The sequence below is a fragment of the Tenebrio molitor genome, chromosome 1, assembly GCF_963966145.1.
Source record: "Tenebrio molitor chromosome 1, icTenMoli1.1, whole genome shotgun sequence".
NCBI classification, from domain to species: domain Eukaryota; kingdom Metazoa; phylum Arthropoda; class Insecta; order Coleoptera; family Tenebrionidae; genus Tenebrio; species Tenebrio molitor.
In genome coordinates this window covers 21,740,085-21,760,441 of record NC_091046.1, presented here as the reverse complement: position 1 = coordinate 21,760,441, position 20,357 = coordinate 21,740,085, and the positions used below count along the sequence as shown (strand labels likewise).

At 35.1% G+C, this 20,357-nt stretch overlaps 2 long non-coding RNA genes across 2 annotated transcripts; one reads left to right on the top strand and one right to left on the bottom strand.

Moving 5' to 3' along the window:
* Positions 1–17,491: 17,491 nt before the first annotated feature.
* LOC138139184 (uncharacterized) lies at positions 17,492–18,402 on the bottom strand. Its single transcript, XR_011162229.1, has 2 exons — positions 17,718–18,402; positions 17,492–17,658 (listed from the first exon to the last, which is right to left on the bottom strand). It is a non-coding gene; the product is annotated as an uncharacterized lncRNA (long non-coding RNA).
* A 690-nt stretch (positions 18,403–19,092) lies between these two features.
* On the top strand, positions 19,093–20,040 carry LOC138141256 (uncharacterized). The gene is made up of 2 exons (XR_011163054.1): positions 19,093–19,412; positions 19,480–20,040. It is a non-coding gene; the product is annotated as an uncharacterized lncRNA (long non-coding RNA).
* Positions 20,041–20,357: the final 317 nt, after the last annotated feature.

Below are 20,357 nucleotides of genomic sequence, written 5' to 3'. Positions count from 1 at the left end.
TCGAAGACTGTTGGAAGAAGTTATGCTTCCGTCAGTCTTACCTGTGTGTGGGCAAAACTTTATATTTCAAGATGTAATTTATTTATCATTTATTTTAATAGCTCAAAATTTTAGAATAACTGCCCTGTTCATCGAGCGAGGGTAGTTAGAAAATATTTAGAAGATCAGAGAATAGACGTTTTACCTTGGCCTTCCAAAAGCCCCGACTTAAATCCAAAGGAAAACGTTTGGGGATACATGTCAAAATTTATGTATAAACATGATTTCCGTCCCCAAAATGTGGAGCAACTACAACAAAAGATTGTTGAAGCCTGGCACGAAATAACGCCGGAAAATACCAGAAATTTAGTTTCTTCTATGCCTCGTCGATTACAAAGGCTAATCGACAGTAATGGGGTGATGCTGATGACCAGAGACCGGCGAAAAATGGTCAAACGTTAGCGAATAACTCCCACCACAATACCTTCAGTGTCGGCGCGCTCTGTTAGTGGAGTAAAATCGGACTGCAATTATGAATTAGTGATTCAAAGGATCAAAGGTATAACTAAATGAGACAATGAGACATATCCTATCTTGTAGAGGACATTTTGGGGCATAAGGAATGGTCATCTACAACTTTTTTTAATAGGACCGAACTTTGAAAACGGCTTTTATAACTACGTAGTTGAGGTGTAGTCCGAAAAACTACGTTTTTCGTAACATTTAACGCTGTGTTAATTCAACTACTTAAGCTATAATTTTGATTTTCTGTATATTTATACTAAAAAGTAGAGCGCTTCCAACAGTGAATTGAAAATTTCGCAAATGTCGATAGTTTTGAAAAAAATAATTAATGAATTTCGATTAATCAAAAATGCGCATCGTAAACTTTACTTTGCTGGGACCTATGTGAAATATTGAAAATTTCCATACACATGCAGCGAGTCAAATGTAACTACGATATTGGAAAAGTTTAAAAAAAAAGAATTAAGTCGATAGCCCGTGTACTTTTTGAGAAAATAATTTTTTTATTCGACGAGCAGAAATAACCCGGAACTTTGTATTTTTGCTAAAATTTACCTATTTTAAATGGTTTCTTCGTCATCCTCATTCTTATATAAACAAGAAACATTGTTCAATTCTGTGTTGACAAAATCAAAAATTGGTTTTACTCGTCCGAGATATAATTTTCGAATTCGCAATTGACACGCAAACAATTCATTTGGCGAACTCAAAGCTACCAAGCCACTGCACTAGAGTGGTGGGAGGCGAAAACCTTTTTCCGCCGGTCTCTGCTGATGACCAAAGATTAGTCATTTCTTTTTTTCGTTAATAGTTATTCCAATAAAGTTGAAATATTTCTTCACATCCATATCGTTATTATCTTTTTATAGTGTTAATGCGTGAAAACATCTTTGCAATCAATTCTTATCCCATCGAGTTACAATGTTTTTCTGTTTTTAACACCAAAAAATCGATTCTGTGAATAATTATCGACTATTTAATTGGGAAAACAAACAATATCATTCAATATGAAACAAATTGAACTTTAACTTGATGGTTTTGACAAATAAACGTCATTCACCCGTCATCATTTTTATAACCTTTTCGTAAAATGCCAAATTTAACCGATACAAATTTTGTAATTTTTGACGTTATATAATTGTCATCTTGTCCCAGCTTTTAATGTCCACCGATGGTACAATGGCCGGCAATAAAAACTAGCCATCACTTTTCTGTTACGTCAAAATCCAAATGTGTAATTAATGCTTTAATGACACTGACATTTAAATGATGGCTAATTTTTTTTGCCGGCCACTGTACTATTGCGGGCAAAAAAAGTGGGATATCAAATTTCTGTCAGTTTTGAAAAATTCGATGTAGTTTAAGCTTTATTGTCATTTTTTTTGGACACTATTCTAGCTGACAGTTTAAAAATTTATTTTATACTCCTATTTTCCTTTTCCAAATTCCCTCTTCTTTTGATAAAGGTAGATTTTGATTGGGACTTTGCATTAAATAAATATTCACTACGTGCTTACTTACAATCATTCCCTACAACCTACAATACTTAATGACAACGTCAATCAATTCGATGAAGGGTTAGAATCAGATAAGGGTTATTTCACATTAAAAATCAAGACAATGACGTTGATGTCCCACTTTTTTTGCCCGCACTGTTTTGTTGGTTGATTCATCTTTATGGAGTGACCATATTGTGTGATTATCTTTTGTTAGGCCTACTAGATTTTTGTATTGTCTTTTTAACGGAAAAATTGCACCAAATTTAGCGACTTTAGGATAGCACCCTAGATTTTCAGATTCGACTATACAAACCTTATATTGTTCAAAAGCTTGTCAAAAAAGCTTTCCACCAGTGCAATAATAAATACGGGGTGCCATTTGAAAAAAATGAGTTTTTGACATTTTTAGTTCGTTATGTTTAAAAAATCGCAGTAGGCATATGCGACTAAGCAGGTTATTGAGTAAACACTCAATAATTTTAATTTGTGTGCAACGATTTGGAAGGTACGAATTTTCGAAGGGACCCCTGCAATTCGAAATTCTGGTAAAAAAAGCACCACTGATCAAAAACGATGGCAGGTAAGTAAAAACCTGTATAAATTTGATTCATAATTTAGCATAGAGTTCAAAAATAAAATCAAACTGGGTAGTTTCCATTTAAAAAAACATAACTTTAGTGTTTTTATAATATTGGGACACTCTGTATATATACCGCAATAGTTTCCGAATATGCAGTAGAAGCGTAGCTATCATCTAGAATAAAGAAAAAGTTGATATCTTTAATAACAAACAAGTTATGGAGCTTTTTCGCAACTCTGGGACACCTGTATATAAATGAATCGCCGTTCGTTAGTCTCGCTAAAACTCAAAAACGGCTTGACCGATTTGAATATTTATTTTTTTACTTTGTTCGCTTTAATTCAGGGGTGGTTTAAAAAGAAAAAAAAATCGGAAAAGTTGCCCGGAAAATTGGAAAATTCGGGAAAAACTGAAAGTGCTTTTCTCTGTGGGAACGGCTGGAATGATTTGGCTAATTTTTCTTTTAAATATTCGTAATAATCCCTATGAGGTTTTTATGTAAAGAAAAACTGGAAAAGTTACCCGGAAAATTGGAAAATTGGGGAAAACTGAAAGTGCTTTTTTGTGATGGATATGCATTATTATTATTATTTTTTTGTTCGTTATAGTCGTGAAAAAGTTTTCAGAAAAAAAAATCGGGACAATTACAAAGGAAAGTCGAAAAATTCGGGCAAACTGCAAAAATTATAATTTTTGTATGCATTCTCGATCATAACTGACGATAGGAACGACATATTTGATTAATTCTTTTTTTTTTTTGTTCGATATGCCCCGGGATGGAAATAACTCAATTGAAAGTTTTTAATAGGGTTTTGGATAAGTTTTCGCAAAAAAAATTCGGGACAATTACAAAGGAAAGTCGGAAAATTCGGACAAATTAAAAAAAAAATTATAATTATTGTATGCACTCTCGATCATAACTGACAATAGGAGCTACATATTGGCTTGATGCTTTTTTTTTGTTTTCAATTGAAAAAAAACCTGGAAGATTTGAAGAAAAATTTGGAAAAACGCAATCCAGTAAATTAAAATAAAATTACATTTGCTTTGTGTTGTTACGCGATCTGTCCGACAAATGTAGTAGTTGTTTTATTTCTATTCCAATTTATTTGCCTACATGCACAAATGTCATGTGACAGCTGATTGTGAAATTGGGAATCAAACCAATCGGATTGTTTGCTTGAACATCGATCTTGCAATCGAAATCGAAATGTAAATATTGGGTGATTCAAAATAATTGTGGATAAATCTGGCAACTATGTACAAAAATTTATGTGGCACTGTGTGAGTGGGATAGAGTTGACATTTTTTTGACAGTTCATAGTCGCACAATTTTGAAAGTTGTCAAATCAATGTGTAATGAAATTTTAAAAATCAAATGCACGCTTATGAAATGTCATACAAATGTCAACTCTATCCCATTCACACAGTTGCCACATAAATTTTCGTACATAGTTACAATACTTATTCATAATCATTTTGAATCACCCAAGAAAACTGCTTGAGATTCATTGTGATTTCAAATTTAATGTAAGAAAATAAATAATTAGTTTGGACATGAAATTCTGACTTAATTAAATTCTGGAACAATTCCGCATGGTTCCAACTCGATCACATTCCAGGCATATCACACATTTCCAGTATTTCAGCAGTGTAGAATACTGCCGATATAATTCATCTCACATTTTTACTTTGTTTACACATTTCCAATAGCTTTTCACAAATTCACAAAACGATCACAAACAAATTTAGGTATTGAAATTTGGACAAGACAACGTCTGTCGGGTCAGCTAGTTTACTAATAAATGGATTTGGTCGATCCACAGAACGATCGAACGAAAGAGCGTTGCTGCGCATCTCCACCTAATGTCCCTTGCATCTCCACCTAATGTCCCTTCACTAATCGACTGGATTCTAAATGCTAGTGTTTTCCTCCAGAGCGTTAGGCCCTACCGCTTCGTGAAAGTATGCCACCGTATTATCGGAAGCGGCCGCTCTCTACGATGGGATATTGCTATAGATAGAGCATTCATTTTAAATGTTGGGTTTTGTAATAAAACTTGCCTGTTTTGACACTTGTCCGAAACTCATTGAATCTAAAACTGTGTTCAACATATTCGGGTCCAAAATTAAAGAATGGTGGGATCGAGATCAACTTTTAGAAGACCAAGTGGAACCATTAATACCTATTTGTTGGCAATACTAATGAATCATCTAGGGAATTTGATTGAGATGACGATTAATTTTTTATTTTTTTATTTATTTCTTACTTACTTTAAAATATACATGTAATGGATACTTTACTAATTACTCTTATTTCTTTATTTAGTAATATTATTTGTCAAATACATTATTTAAAATCAGCAATCTCTACATTTTTTTGGTCACTGATCACAAAATGTGTTTTAATTTTTTTTTACTTGTGGATATTTTAATGTCTCTTTCTTTTGCTCGTCGATAAGATGGTGAAAGTACGACGTGGTACCAGTTTTATATGAACAGATTCCTAGTTTACGGTACCGATACAATGAAAATTTGCCGCTTTCGAAATTTATGGTGTTTTGAGTTTACAACTTTACCCAACATTTAAAATGAATGCCCTATAGCACGTTTTTGTGCGGTGGTCCATTGCAGAAATTCTACTGTTTAGTACTGTTTTGCGTTGATAGAGGCATAAGATCATCCAAAGCAGCTTGATATGGAGCCAGCACTTTGGCTTCACGTAAAATATTGTGCAAAATACAAGCACATGTAATTAACTTATCAATTGTTTCGGGAGCAACAACAATAGGTAGGTTGAAAGAAAATGCGAAAATATGCACATAAGATGCCGAAGCTGTTTTCAGTTGTACGCCTTCCACGAGATAGACGATAATTTAATTATACACAGCTTTAGACTCATTATTCATAGATTGTAACTGGACAGCGGCCGTATTTTAATGCACCGTTCTCGTCGTTACTTTACAATAAAGTTCACCGTCAAAGCGGCCGTACTTTACTCCACCGATGACGACCGTCAAATTACGGCTGCTATTTTACGGTACCGCTTTGTAGGAAACCGAAGCTTATTATAAGGAATGTTTTCTACATCGGTCAATGCCACACGGCTCAGGTCACCTGTTACTCGAATGTTGCGTAATTATCAGAGCGTCGAAACCCAGATTGATATACCTATTTTGTTGCAGCATATTGCAGATCAAAAAATGCTTTTCGAGCTTATGAACCAGGGTGATCCTACTCAAACGAGTGCTCGGTAGTTGTAGCCTGGGTGTTAGGATGCTCTGTGTGTAATGGTTCTTGCGTTGTGATTGTGTTTTGGGCATCGTTCTCTTTTTGGCAGGGCTTGTAATTGGGCGTCTAGCCTGTTAGCCTTCAATATTAATAATAACTAGAGGTCGCCCAGTGGTCGAAATTCGACCGTTTTCATTAAATTTTTAAGTTTGAATGTTACTGAGGTTTTTTTTTTATCAAAGAGTATAATTATCGCATGTAAGTTTTTTGAATTTTGTTCTATTACGTCAGCTGCGAGCGTTTTTTTTTTCAAATGATCTAAATTTTTCAAATTATATAAAATTGAAATATAAAAAATTAATACCAAAAATGAAAAATGAAATAAAGAACACGTGTTTCGTAATTTTTATACCTATATTTTTTACTGAAACAAGAAAACCGGGCGGTTAAAAAAATAAAATTTTGTCCATTGAACTTAAAATAAAATTTCTTCGTTTGCTAAATGCCCTTGACCGTTATATTCGGAAATATAAAATCTCAAACCATTGAATGATCGAAATCCACTTGCTGCGACGTACAATTTAAAACTGGCTGCCTCAATAAAATTGTAATTTTTTCGAATGTTTGTTTTTGAGACTTATTTATTGTCAAATCATCCACTCCGCATTCGCTCCAAATTCACTCCGCATTTACTCCGCTAATTTTTTACAGTGTATGAACGTAAACAATGAATGTTTTGATATTTGTAACACACAGGTGTCCACAAAAAGAAGATATATGAGTCCATAACTCCTTTATTTATCGGGAGGATTTTAATTATTTATACACCAAATTAAATGGCTCTAAATAGGTTACAAAAAGCCTTAATAAATTCACATATAGGTCCAAGCACTTCAGGGCTAAACTGTAAAAAAAAAATCAAATACGAACACATTATTTATTTAACACTTCTGATAGAGATTTTTATTCTAAAAAGAACAGTGTATCACAAGTGTACACTTACCTACCCAAAATACAAAAAAAAGTTAAAAAATGTTACTATCGTCGATGTTTAAACTGCGCTCTGTACGTACAATCCCAAATGTTATTACATATTTGTCATTTGTTTTTCCAACTAACTTAATTTGGTTAATTTATTACTTTGTATCGCAATGAATTTTGATAGCTTCGCGCTTGGTGCTCGTCATTTGTTTCAAAATGTAGTGTTATTTTTTTAAATTTTTTTCTTATATGAGGTTACACATGTCATACTGTTATTTTCAGAATAAAAATCTCTATCAGAATTACTAAAAAAAAGTATGTGTCCGTGTTTGAAAAACATATTTTGACAGTTTAACCTTGAAACACTTTGGGTTTTACGTGAGTTTAGTACGCCATTTTGTAGCTTATTCACAACCATTTAATTTGGTGTATAGATAATTAAAATCCTTCGATAAATGAGGGAGCTATGAATTTGTCTCTTTTTTTGGAGACGCCCTGTATATTATACATAAATTTTATCTTTCTGCACTTCTTCTTCACATAAACTTTAACTATGCCAAATCTCACACTTCTCCGTGCGCGCAATTTGCTTAAAAAGGGGTACAAAAGTTTTCCTTCACGTATTAATACGGTGCGATCAATTAAAAAATAAATCGAGTCGGCGTGTTACCTATGGCAACCCATGCTATAGCGATAGCATAGGCCCCAAAGCAAACTCGATTTATTTTTTAAATGATCGCTCGGTATATAGATAATAATTAAAATCACAAAAATAATGGATCATCGTTCTAAAACATTTTCAAATACTAAATTTGAACGAAAAATGCAATGACAGATATACTGTTACAAACCCTCTTATTAAGAAGCCCGGGGTTTGTACGTGACGCTGTGTAATTCCGCAGGGGAGAAATGGTATTACACATATGCTTGATTTTAACTTGTATATTGGTCAACTGATTGGTATAGATAGTTCATACTGGGATCGCTGGGCTTCCGGTGCTGGGTCGCAGGTGGACAGCTCCGTGTTCGCCCGCTGCAGTCTCCGGCTAGGGTCGACGTCGGTGGCCTTGATCGTTGGTGGATGAGGGTATAGGTGGACCTGGGGAAGGAAACGGCGTCTCTCGTCCCCGGTGGTGGTACTGCCGTTACTTTCGGGGAGATAAGGAGTTTCAACTTACTGTTTCGGTCTGGTGACCCCTCTTGATCCGCTCAACGGTGATATACACTATGAGTGTCCCAGGATTGATCCGCACGACGGCGGTGACGCAAACCTTTTCCCCGGATTTGTTACGGGGGACACTAGTTCGCGGCGGGTCTACCGTTGGTGTTGCTTGTGCCGACAGTGTTCGAGTGACAAAAATCTCTCTCCCCCAAGCTGACTAGTCATTTGCCCTCTCCAATCGTCGTGCGGTCGTACATTAGACCTCGTAACAATACCTACCTTTCAAACTAATAGAATACTTACTTGGATTCCTGATTTAATTTTTAAATACCAAAACACAATGAATGCTTTGTAAAATGTATTGTGGGTTGCATTTTTACCTGGTCAGCTCGTCATCTTACGTGAATAACCCTGTATACCGGGTGGGGCATCGTATACGCGCACGCGAGAAATCGCGACTTCTAATTAAATAAAATTGTCGAAATTTTTCACACTTACCTGGCTAATGGTAAGGTACATTTCATAATTTTTTGATAATTTTTCACTTACAAACAAAGCCAAAAAAAATTAAAATGTAAATTTCAACCAAAAAGTCAAATTCTGATTTTTATACTAACCTACCCAGATTCACTTCCTATAATTATTTACGAAATCTACGGAAAAAAATACCAATTATATTTTGAATTAAAGGCAGTTTTACATTTCAACTTTCAAAATCATTTTTATTTATGACCTGCTACTTGTGCTGTCGTAAATTTAGGTGACAATGGAAACTGTCAATTTTATGGCAAAAAGGTTTAAAACGGTCGGCTATACCTTTGTTGGGAAATTATACCATTGTGCCGTAAATCACCCGTCTGGTTTACGTTTAAATAAAAAAGGGAATTATTTAGCTAACCAACTCAAAATTTGTAATTGTGCCACCAGGGTTTGATGGGCTAGCAAATACAGATTCATTTAGTGTAAAAACTTTATAGGTAAATTAACAGTTAATTTCAGAAAACTAATAAAACTGTTACGGCCTTATTTATTAACAAAAAAAAAATTTAAAAAATCTCAAATATACCTTATCAATAATTAGTCAGGTATATAAAATTTCGCCAATTTTATTTTAATTAGAAGTCGCGATTACTCGCGTGCGCGTATACGATGCCCCACCCGGTATGTTAACTTTCACGTCATTACATACACCCCATTCATCGATGCTATTTAAATCACTATTTTATTTATTATTATATTATTACAGCGTGATCAACAATGACTGAGTATTACTAAAAAATCCGATCGGTTACTAAACAACAACAAAAAATCTCTGATATCGCACAAATCAATAAAATGTTTGGGCAACTGGAATTTTGACGTTTTCCGATATAAAAATTCGTTGACGTTTATCTGTCATCAACATCAAGACTTGACAATTGTAAAAGATAATAACTTCGAAATAAAACAATAAAAATGGCGATTCTAAAAAGAACCATTTATTGAAACAGGTAATAATGTTAGAGCAGAAATTACCACCATTCATTTGTATGCGCAATTGTGCTCTACGTAACAAACTTCTTGTAGTAGCGTTAGTTATCATTTCTTCAGTAACTGAAACAAAAGCCTCCTGAATTCGAACTCTCAACGAACGTTTCTGCTAAAATAAGCAAGAGGTACAATTTTAAATAAATCAGGTAGCTCTGTGTCAATGAACTGAGCATATCTTGCCCCCGTTAATCTTGCGGGGAATTCAAACGGTCCAATCTAGAGCAGGAGATTCGGAATTTTAACAAATGGAAGGATCCACCACAGGTATACTTGTCAAACGATCGCCCAATAGCCCAGTCCACAAATTAACAGAAAACCTATGTTGAAAACCTCTGGGAAATAATTCTCTTGGATTTTCCTCTGCCCAGATATGAAGGTTGTGATAACTGGAACAACCTTCCCGGCAAAATAGCAACTCATCAGAAAACAGTATCCGTGACAAGAAGTGTGGGTCAGCATCGCTTTGGTTTATTAACCATAGACAAAATTCTCGCCTAATTGGATAATCCTCTGGCAGAAGATGTTGTACTCGTGTATAGTGGTACGGATACCTCCTGTTATCAGCTAGAACTCTCTGCACCGAACTCTTGGATAAACCCATTTCATGAGAAACTGTTCGAATACTCCGGGTGCCGTCTTCCTCAAAGACATTCAATACGGCTTCCTCGTGTTCGACAGTCCTTACATTTCTTGGAGCACCCCCAACTTCTCTTCAAACTGGCTGCATCTGACCCGTTTCTCGACTCCGAGCGATTAATTTCAGGATTGTTTTATGATCCGGATGATTTTGTCTTTGCGGAAATTGTTCACGGTACAACCTTACTGCTTCACGTGCATTGTTCCCACATCGTGCAAAAGTAAAAATCATATCTACGTACTCAGAGGAAGAATACATGTTAAATGATACACTTGAACTAAATATCGCAGCGAAATTGTATAACAAATGTCAAACTGACGTAAACAATCATTCTAATAAATGTAGTGGACCAAATCTAATGGACAGAATTATCGAGGTTTACGGATAAAAAGGAAACCTAGGCAACGCAAAATTGCGATTATTCCACCTTAATGGTGCTCAACTCGGATTGGTCAACTTCAGAATGTCTTTTCTCGGTTATCATTTGAGATAGGACTTTTTTTCTTCAAAATACACGTTAATATATCCGCCCTAAAGCTCCCTTTTTTCTCTGGGGAGCCAGTTCTGGGACACCTGTATATTATAATTCAGAATAAGTGGCATCGCGGTAGGCGTTGGAAATTCAAATTTACGTTGGCAGCAAGACCTTTGCTAATAATACCCTAGTTTCGATGCTGTTGGTAATCTTCGCTTTTAATTTGGCCTTGATATTATCATTAGGATCGTTTTGTGTTTATTTTCTTGTTATAAGTATTTGGAATTTCCTTGTTTCATTTATGAAAAGTGTATTATTTGTCTGGGTGTTATCTCTGCTGTGGGTGAAAACCATGTCAAAATTATGTAACGCATCACCTCAGAATAAAGTAATGACGGTTTCACATGTTTACTAAATTTTTTGACATAACATAAAGCTCACTTTAGAGAATCAACGCCTACCGCGATGCCACTTATTCTGAATTATACTATAGTTGCCATACTTATCCACAATCATTTTGAATCACCCAATATAATTACCTAACTATTAAGTGAAATACGTGTAATAAAACTGTAATCTTTGTCAACAAGGTTGTGCAAAACTTTACTGTGGAGGTCGTGCCATGAATGGAAATTAATATCATGAAATATTAATAGTAATATCTGTTCACGTTGGAATCAGTGGTACAAATGACCTGACCTGTTACTATGACAACTCATATGAAAGTTAATACCAAATCTGTGCGATTTGCACCACTGATGTTCAATCTAACGTGAACAGGATATAGTTTATTTAACGAGTTCGTGTGCAAATTGGCCTTTTTTTGGCATGTGTGGGCCAGTTTAAAACACGAGTGAAACGAGCGTTTTAAAGGCCCACGAGTGCCAAAAAAGGCCAGTTTACACAAGAACGAGTTGAATACAACGTTTTTTTGTTCGACGAGCCCATTAAAGGCTCCAAATCGCTTAAAATCTTTAAAATTAGCTTGACGTTTTGTTTTAACAAGTTGTGACATTTATCAAAATCCGTTTATACAGGAGAAAATTCTCAAATTCTAATATTGCCGAACAAAAATAGTATTATTATGATATAGTTTGTGCAACATAGACATCACTAAATTCTACGCAGAGAAAGTACTTAGTACTGTTACGTTATAAATTACGCTCCCGAAACTGGGCAACCCTGTTACCGGTTACAAATCCGGAATGTTCAGGGGTATAACGAACAAGTCGTGGCTTCGACTCGGTTTACAATGCGGAGAACGAGAAACGCCGACTGAAGCTGAAAATTTTGGTGAGAACAGCCCGGAGTACGGGAAATGATACACAATCTTCCAACTAATCGTTTATTCAGATGTCAACAATGAAAATAATGATATAAATGAAAAGAAAACAACGAAGCCTGACTAGCCTAATGGCGTGTACAAATTTAAATAACCCTAACTCTTCGGAGGTCCTCCGGGTCCCAGACGTTCAACAAACGAGTACCGGCGAAACAATAAAAAAAGTCCTTTCTTTAGCGAAGGAGGAAGGCCGACTGATCCTACGTAACGTCGCTATTCGGCTACGCCGCCCGCATAAGCGGAGAGGTCCTCCAAGTCTTTCTTCGCTCCAAAAAAAAAATTTGAAGTTCAGATGTTTTTCTTCGTGAAGAACCACGCGCAAAAAAATGTTCGGTGAGCGCGATACACAATTCCTGGCGAGGTCGCTCACGGATTGATAATCGTTCGTGAATATAAAAACCCGACGGACTTGATAAGGAAATTTTTTCTTAAGTTAGTAAAATTATTGAAATCACGCGCCTTATGACAAAACTGCAACTTTAACAGTCGAACAAATTATGAATCCTAAACGCGATATACAAGTTAAATGAGTTTGATGGAAACTATTCACCCGTCGAAATAATGAGTCGTGAGAATGGAAATTTTGACAATAGTTAATTACAAACGCTCAATTAGTTCGACGGAGTGACAAAATACAACCGAAAACTTTGAAAAGCCACGGCCTGCAGAAAATGGGGTGTCACCACTGCTCCGGACTTGCTGGTGGGTAGATCCGGCACCTTCCGGTGAGTCCGGGGACGACCTGGACTGACAGGACCCGACGAGATCCTGATCCGCAAAAGCGTTCGGTCTGGAACCTTCCGTAGTGAAGTCCGTGATCCGCTTGGCGATGTGGGCGGTGGTACTTAGACGAATCGTCTCCAACGGCCCTCGTGAACTCCACTACCTCGTCGCGTCGGCCCTGCAAATTCACTCGATCACTGTCCCTTGACTCTCCCCAGGCACTGACAACACCACCGGCAAAAGGTCGTGAAAAATCCCTCGTCCGTCTCTGGTTCCCCCGATTTATAGCTTCCACCCCCTCTATGCGCAGATTTTTCGGCGGAAGTCCGAGTACGTTTCCGTCGCGATGGATTCTAGAACATTCTAGAAAAATCGCGAAGATTTACAATCGCGCGGAGATTTAAATCGTAACAGTACCTAGCGTAAATTATTTCTTTATTTACCTTCAAGCTGTAATATTTTTTGCCCTGAAATTATGCTCTAATTAATGTATTCTAGTGCATTTTGTAGTGTTGGGTTACAAGTCTACAATTTAAAATCTCCCAATCTCTCGCTGGAAGGAGTAGGTATTGAAACATTTCCGTTTTCCTTGTCTTCTCCTCGATGAAACTTTCCTCTCTTATCTGGTGTATTGTTGGTTGCAGCATTCCCTCGGAGGGTATTTTTTGTGGAAAAATAGGAAATAAAAATAACGAGAAAAGAAATATTTATGGATCTTACGTTGTGTTTTATTTTTCATTTTGTTTAATTAGGTTCTAACGAGAGGCCGTGCCTTCGGAAGGTTTCTCAAAAAATTAAATTAAAACGATTGAGTCCACTTCACTTAAATTTTATATAACAAATAATCGAGCGTGGTGGCGTTTGGTCCCAACAAATGGTAGAAATAAATAAATGACTTTAATAACAGAAGTTGGTGAAAATTTGACCCAATGAGATTTAACTCGCGGTCCACGAATTGAGATCTGATTCATGAATAAATGACTAAGCTGGGCAAATACAGAAGTTTCTGGCGCGAACAGCATTATACGAGTTTGAGATGCGAACTATGTGATCCGATTTATATTTGACTTGTTTCCCCAATTAAATTGAACCCGACGCGATGCCTTGGAAACCTTCAGTCAAAGCCTGGTCTACTCCGGTGATTGAAAATAAAAGAGAAAAAGGTTCTAACAGACTTGTAGGGTACCTCTCTTCACGTGTCAGCTGGCCTAGTTTGGTCACTGTCCCGTTTACAGGTAACCCGGCTGTTTGTGCACTTACGCCGGACCACAGCTAATTGAGTGCGACGGACACTGGCGGTAGCTTCCCCGACGACGAAGTAATGAATAATTAATGAAGCTATTTTATAATAAGTTTGTAATAGATCGCCTTGGCGAGAACACGTTTCCCCAATCGGTAAATGCAAGAAGATCACATACTTCGCGATAAAGAATTTAATTCAAGATTCTAAAGAGTCACGTGATCGTCAAATGCTCAAAGAAAATAATATAATCTTTACTTTAGAACGATAAAGAACTAAATGCTGTTTGACTAATTAAATCGCGACTACAAATAATGTACAGTCGCGAGCAATACATTTTGGTCGTCAAGGTCATTCTTTGACGCAATAAAAAATGCTCCATTGTAAAACAGTCGTAAATATCATAACCTATCATCATGTTGTATGACATTAATTGTCATTTTTTTCTCAATTTTTTGACACATTGTTGACGTGGGGATAATCAGGGAGGGAATTTTTTTAAATTTGTCACATTCTAACCAAATTTTGAAATGACATTGACGACCAAAATGTATTGCTCGCGATAGTACACGAATTAGAGAAATAATTTACCTTGTAAATGTAAAGCACGTGGTCACAAAAATGGCTGCTGGAGGTACCGAACGTACGGTCGGTGGACAAATAAAACTGGGACACTTAAAATTTAATCTATGTAAATCAGACCATTGAATTGTCAATATATTTGTCAGTGTCTATATGATATGTCATACCAAAGTTAACCTATTTGTGATAAAGCCGTGATTAAACGATGCAAATTTGTAAATTTTGATTTATGTGATTGTCATTTTTGTCCCAGTTTTATTTGTCCATTGACTGTATCTATCAAAAAAGCCTCGTTTTTCGTTCCGCGTTCGGTTTTAGCATTTCTCGAGCACCCCACTTTCGCAACCCCTACTTGACCAAAGTGACCAATCAGCTCGGTACGACTCGGTACTTGTTCCCCCCGCCGCGCAGATCGCGACATCTTTTCAATATCTCTAGAACTTTTGAAAGTACAGTTTCCGTTTTCCACCATAATTTTAAATGTTTAAATTTAGACTTTTGTTAGGACCAGACCGAATGTACATAATTTGTTGTTGAATTAGAACTCTGAAAAAGGATACTAAATTACTGACTCTATGCAATAATAAACCTCAACATCCAGAAACAAACAGAATTAAAAATGGAACAAACAGAATTAAACAGGAACACTGAATTACTGACTCTATACAATAATAAAAATCAGCATCAAGAATTAAACAGAATTAAAATGAAAGAAACAGAATTAAAATGAAACAAATTAACATTATTTTGAAACTTAAATTGGGCTTGAAACGCTGTTACGTAAGTGTCATGTCATGCAACTAAATTCCGTTGATCTGTGTTCTAATTAATTAGTAATTTTCATTCTTATCTCTCACTCACACTTCTGATTTCTACGACTACCTGGCTTTACCATTACCCTGTTGTCCGTGTTTTCTACCGACTCCCTTTCTACTTTGCTTTGTTCTTTTTCTAACTAAAAATGCAAACGATTCTAGTTATTTTCTACGATAAAGCGCTCTGTTTCTAATTTGCATTCTCGCCCTTAATTACAAATATGCCACAAATTTGAGAATGCCAAAAAAGTAAATTAACCTAATGAACATTGATTTGGTGGTTCTCTCAATTTGAAACTTGCTAACATCAAATTCCTTAATTTAATTATCCCCTGATTTTTTAACTGGACTCCCCAAATTGTCGAACGAGTAAATTTTGCAATATTTCTTTTCCCATGAAAACTGTCACCTTTGTGTTGTGTTCGGACCGGACGCGTACCTGCATTTTCAAAGAAAGATTGGCAGATTTCACTTGAGGAATGTGGTACTATGTCAGCGAATAAATTTCGGACATCAACTTCATGTCATTGTCATTAGTTGAAAAACACCCTTTACATATTAATAACCCTATTTTTCACAGTTGTCACTTTGACGCAATTCAGATACTGATGGGATGTTCAGATTCAGTTAATCTGACGTTACTTTGATGTATTGAGAAAATAATTTTTCTCCCTACCGGTTAGAAATGTAGGCTGTGGATACCTCATTTGAGGTGAGAAAATTCAACTTTCTCGCTAAGGTAAGAAAGTTAATCATGAAATGTTTATGGTAAAACTGTACCAAAATACAAATGTCAAAAGTGAAATAAGTTATTGATAAATGAAAGCCAATTCAATGAAGTAAGTTGGTAGGTCAATCATATAATCTGGAAAATAAACAGATAAGCTAGGTAGGTAGATTACTTTACCCTGTTTATATCAAATTTTCGAACAAACCTCAAATCTTCAAATGCGATGACAAGTTAATTAAACAAATAACACAGCCTACTATTCAATTCTCAAAATTTTCGTTTTAATCACGAATATAACCATGTTTTTTGACTTTTTTCAACAAAGTTGTGCCGGTAGGGAAAAAAATTGTATTCAAACCTTGTTAAGAAAGTGTCCTTGCAGACCTTAGGCACTTACAAACCTCGTCTACGACTCGGTTTATAATCTTTGCCTGCGGTCTGCAAGAAACCACTTTCTTACCTTGGTTTGAAATATACTATTAATATGTCAGAAATTATGACAATAAAACCTAGACTACATTTCATTTTTCAAAATGACCACTCTTGCCGATAAAGGCATCAATAAAATTTACAACTGACCAGCATTTCCGTCGCAAATGAACGGTATTGAAAACATTTCGTTGAAATTATTTTAAAAATTAAAATTCTTGACTTATCGAACCTAAATCGAACCTATTCGGATCGTTACAGTATTAGTAAATTCGTTTTAATAAACAATTGTCAAAATGTTATCAAGTTGGTAGACTTGTCAAAAGGTCAAATCTAGTTATTTCATAAATCAATTTCTGAGTGTCAGCCATATTTCGTCCATTTGACATGCGCAGGACTTGTTTAAATTAAAAGATAAAGAATGGAGTATATTTCCTAGTTTTTCATTTTTCTAATATTAAACTACATAGTTTTTGCCTTTTATCTTTCAATCCACATTTTATTTAACCGTTCACATTTCCCGATTCATTGGATTTCAAGTAAATATTCCGCACAATTTCATTTCTTCTTGCTAAGTTTGAAGACGCAACTCACTTTTCAGATTCATTAAACATCATGACATTGCTTTTGATGTGCAAGGTCTTAACAGATAAACAATATGTATCATTTTTCTGTAGGTACTTTCGTACCGGTCGCTAGATATGACGATTTGTATAATTGTAAGGATAATTGCGATAGAAAAACGTCGAAGTGCAACATACAGGGTGCGACCTAAAAAACGCCGCAAGCCATATCTCCGTTATTTATGGCTTGATTTAATTAAAATAAAAACTGGAATAAAATCACTTTTTTCTAACACAAAATATCTTAAACTGTTTTTATAGTGCATTTGAGCTCACACGTTATGTTACCTATAAAATACGTTTTCTTTATAAAACACGTCGTCAGTAGTAACGTTTTTTATGAAATTATAAAACACGCCGTCAATAGCAACTTATTTTATAATTATAAGATTGTAAAATAGGCAGATGCACATTATTCAAGTAACATTTTATTCATCATTTTTACAGTAATTATTTCAAAATGAAAAGCACACTTATTGGATTGAAAACTCAGGCCTCTACTTCTTTAACTTCTGCTGTTTCATCCAATGCAAGCGTCCCACCACCGAAGACTTTTCTGGCAATCTTTACTTTCTCTTCAAAGGATTCTTGTCGTAATGTGAATTAACTTTTCAATAAAGTTCTGCACACTTACCTTCATATCAAGAAAAACCAAAATGACATCTTCGGTTACCTCCTTGATGCCTTTTTTATTCTTCCAGCCTTTCGTACGAAATTCTTTTCCCTTATTCTTATTTCTTCTGGAACGTTTTGGCACATTTTGTGTATTGTGACGCGCCTGGAATAATTTATGACATTTTAGAATAATTTCTGAATTTATTAAAATTTGTGATAAGATGTTAGCGTTAGAAAAAATGTTGAAGATAACACGTGTTTTATAGTTTAAAAATCTCGGTCTATTAAATCCTCACTCCCTGGGGTCGCTCTGATTTAAACTACGACCTCGATTTTTAAATCGTCTATAAAACACTAGTCATCTTAATAACTATAAAAGCACTATAAGCACAACATAGACTTTTTTTTTCAAAAAGTAATTCAAGGTCAGATGATAATCAACTTTGTTTTTTCAAATAGCTTGGTGTATTTTTTTATTCCGATTTTGAAAGAGATAATTTTTCTGAATCCAACGATATGCCGCATGTTAGAATGCGCTTATTAGTAACCGAGAAAATAAATAAAATAGCATTATTAAAAATGTTTTCCTCGAAAAAAGTCATCTTCCTATGGAAAAGAATCCTAAACGCAATATTTATTACACGTTCTGTCATATTATTTTGTGTTTCTGTTCTTCAGAAAGTATTATTATTGCGTTTAGGATTGTTTTCCATAGTATACCTTTATTTATTTATTTTCGCGGTAACTGTTAAGTGCATTTTAACATGCGGCATATCGTTGGATTCAGAAAAATAATCTCTTTCAAAATGGGCATAAAAAAATATACCAAGCTTTTTAAAAAAACAAAGTTGATTATCATCTGACCTTGAATTACTTTTTGAAAAAAAAAAAGTCTAAGTTGTGCTTATAGTGCTTTTAAAGTGATTTATTCCAGTTTTTGTTTTATTTAAATTAAGCCATAAATAACGGAGATATGGCGTGCGGCGTTTTTTAGGACGCACCTTGTATATAGGTGGTCCCGATATAACCTGCCAAAAAAATTCTGGGTCTTTAGAAGGATCTAACAAGTCCAAAAAACCCCTTTTCATTAGGTCCAAAATAATGGGGATAAATTAACCCCTATCCACACCCATTCGACGCTGCTGACCACAAAAATACGTACCTACTCAGGAATTAATTGTTGGTGTTTGTAAGGATGACAGTATCCAAGCAACATAGGTACCTGAATCGTTTATGACAAATCTCAAATGTGACAAACTCACGGCCTCCTTGATTTATAAGAGACTCGTCTCTTATCCGGCCTGTCGCATTCCATAAATGTCTGTTTTTGAAAATTCCCCATAGACAACACAGTAAACCTATAGAACGCAAACTCCCATAGTTTTTTGCATGGATTTATTAGTACTGGATACGGCAATACCCTATAAACGTATGTCGACTTTGAAAAAACATATCACAGACTTCGGTACCTTCCCCCATTTCATTCTAACCTATATTAAAATATGTTTCTCTCTGTTATTATAATACGTATGTCGTTTTGATGTTTCGCAAATGTCAATTTTGAAGTTTGAAATTAATTCAAAAGTCTGAACCTGTGGTCTGAACTGTCATAAAACTTCCTGCATTCGTAAAATAGAATAATTGCAATAATGAAAACCTGCAGAATTTGTTCTACTCCTTATAGTTCTTCAAGACAAGACTTATCTTTTCACTGGTATGTACCTACCTAAAATAGACAATTCTTTACAAATACCAAGACCTGGGTGAAAAAATGATTTCAGTTTTCCAAAAGAAACCTTCTTAAGAAACAAATGGATATCAGTGTGGAAGAGACAATCAAAGTAGCAAACGGTGCGGTTATTAGTTCAAAAAATTTTCGGAATTCTGATTAGGATGAATGTAAAAAACCATGCAAATTTTTAAAAAGGGTTTGTATAGGTATCTTCACAATACCTGAATTTTCCTACCACACCTAATGCCCCCTTTAATCTCAATTTCGCAGAAGAACATTGTAGTGGCAACAAAGGTAGAGCATATAAAACTTAAATATTTAATTTCTCTTTCATAACTTACTTACCTATTTTTAAATTGTTAGAAAATAAAACTACTCAATCAGTAGATTCGAGATATAATGCAGATGTAACAGTAGAGCATTTTAGCAGCTCTCGAAAAGCAAAACGACATGTAAATATGATCCAATATGTTGACGAGCAAAGGGAAATACACTACGAATGTAAGAAAACTGCGAAAGCTCTAAACAAAAACAAGATAAGAAGTAAACTTAACAAAGTTGTATTATTTAATAATGAATAAATATAAAAATCTGTTACGATTAATATTTATTTTGGTGTTTTTTTGTAAGTTTCATGGATACTTGTGAGTTTGAATTTACGCACAAATTAAAGTTAAGTGGTTCACAAAAGAATAGTTGTTGAAGGCAGACAATTCTTTTCACCTTTGTAGTCCAAACCTGGATTTCCTTTTGTGAAATCTTTACCAACAGCATTGTCAGTGTTTCACATTAGAGTGAATTAGTCATTTTTAATATGTTCAAGTTCTAAAACAATAATACTTGATAGAGTTAACGGTTCAAATACTCTCGAACTATACAAACTTCAGAGAAACAGATTAGAAAAAAGATGACACGAATGACAGGAGA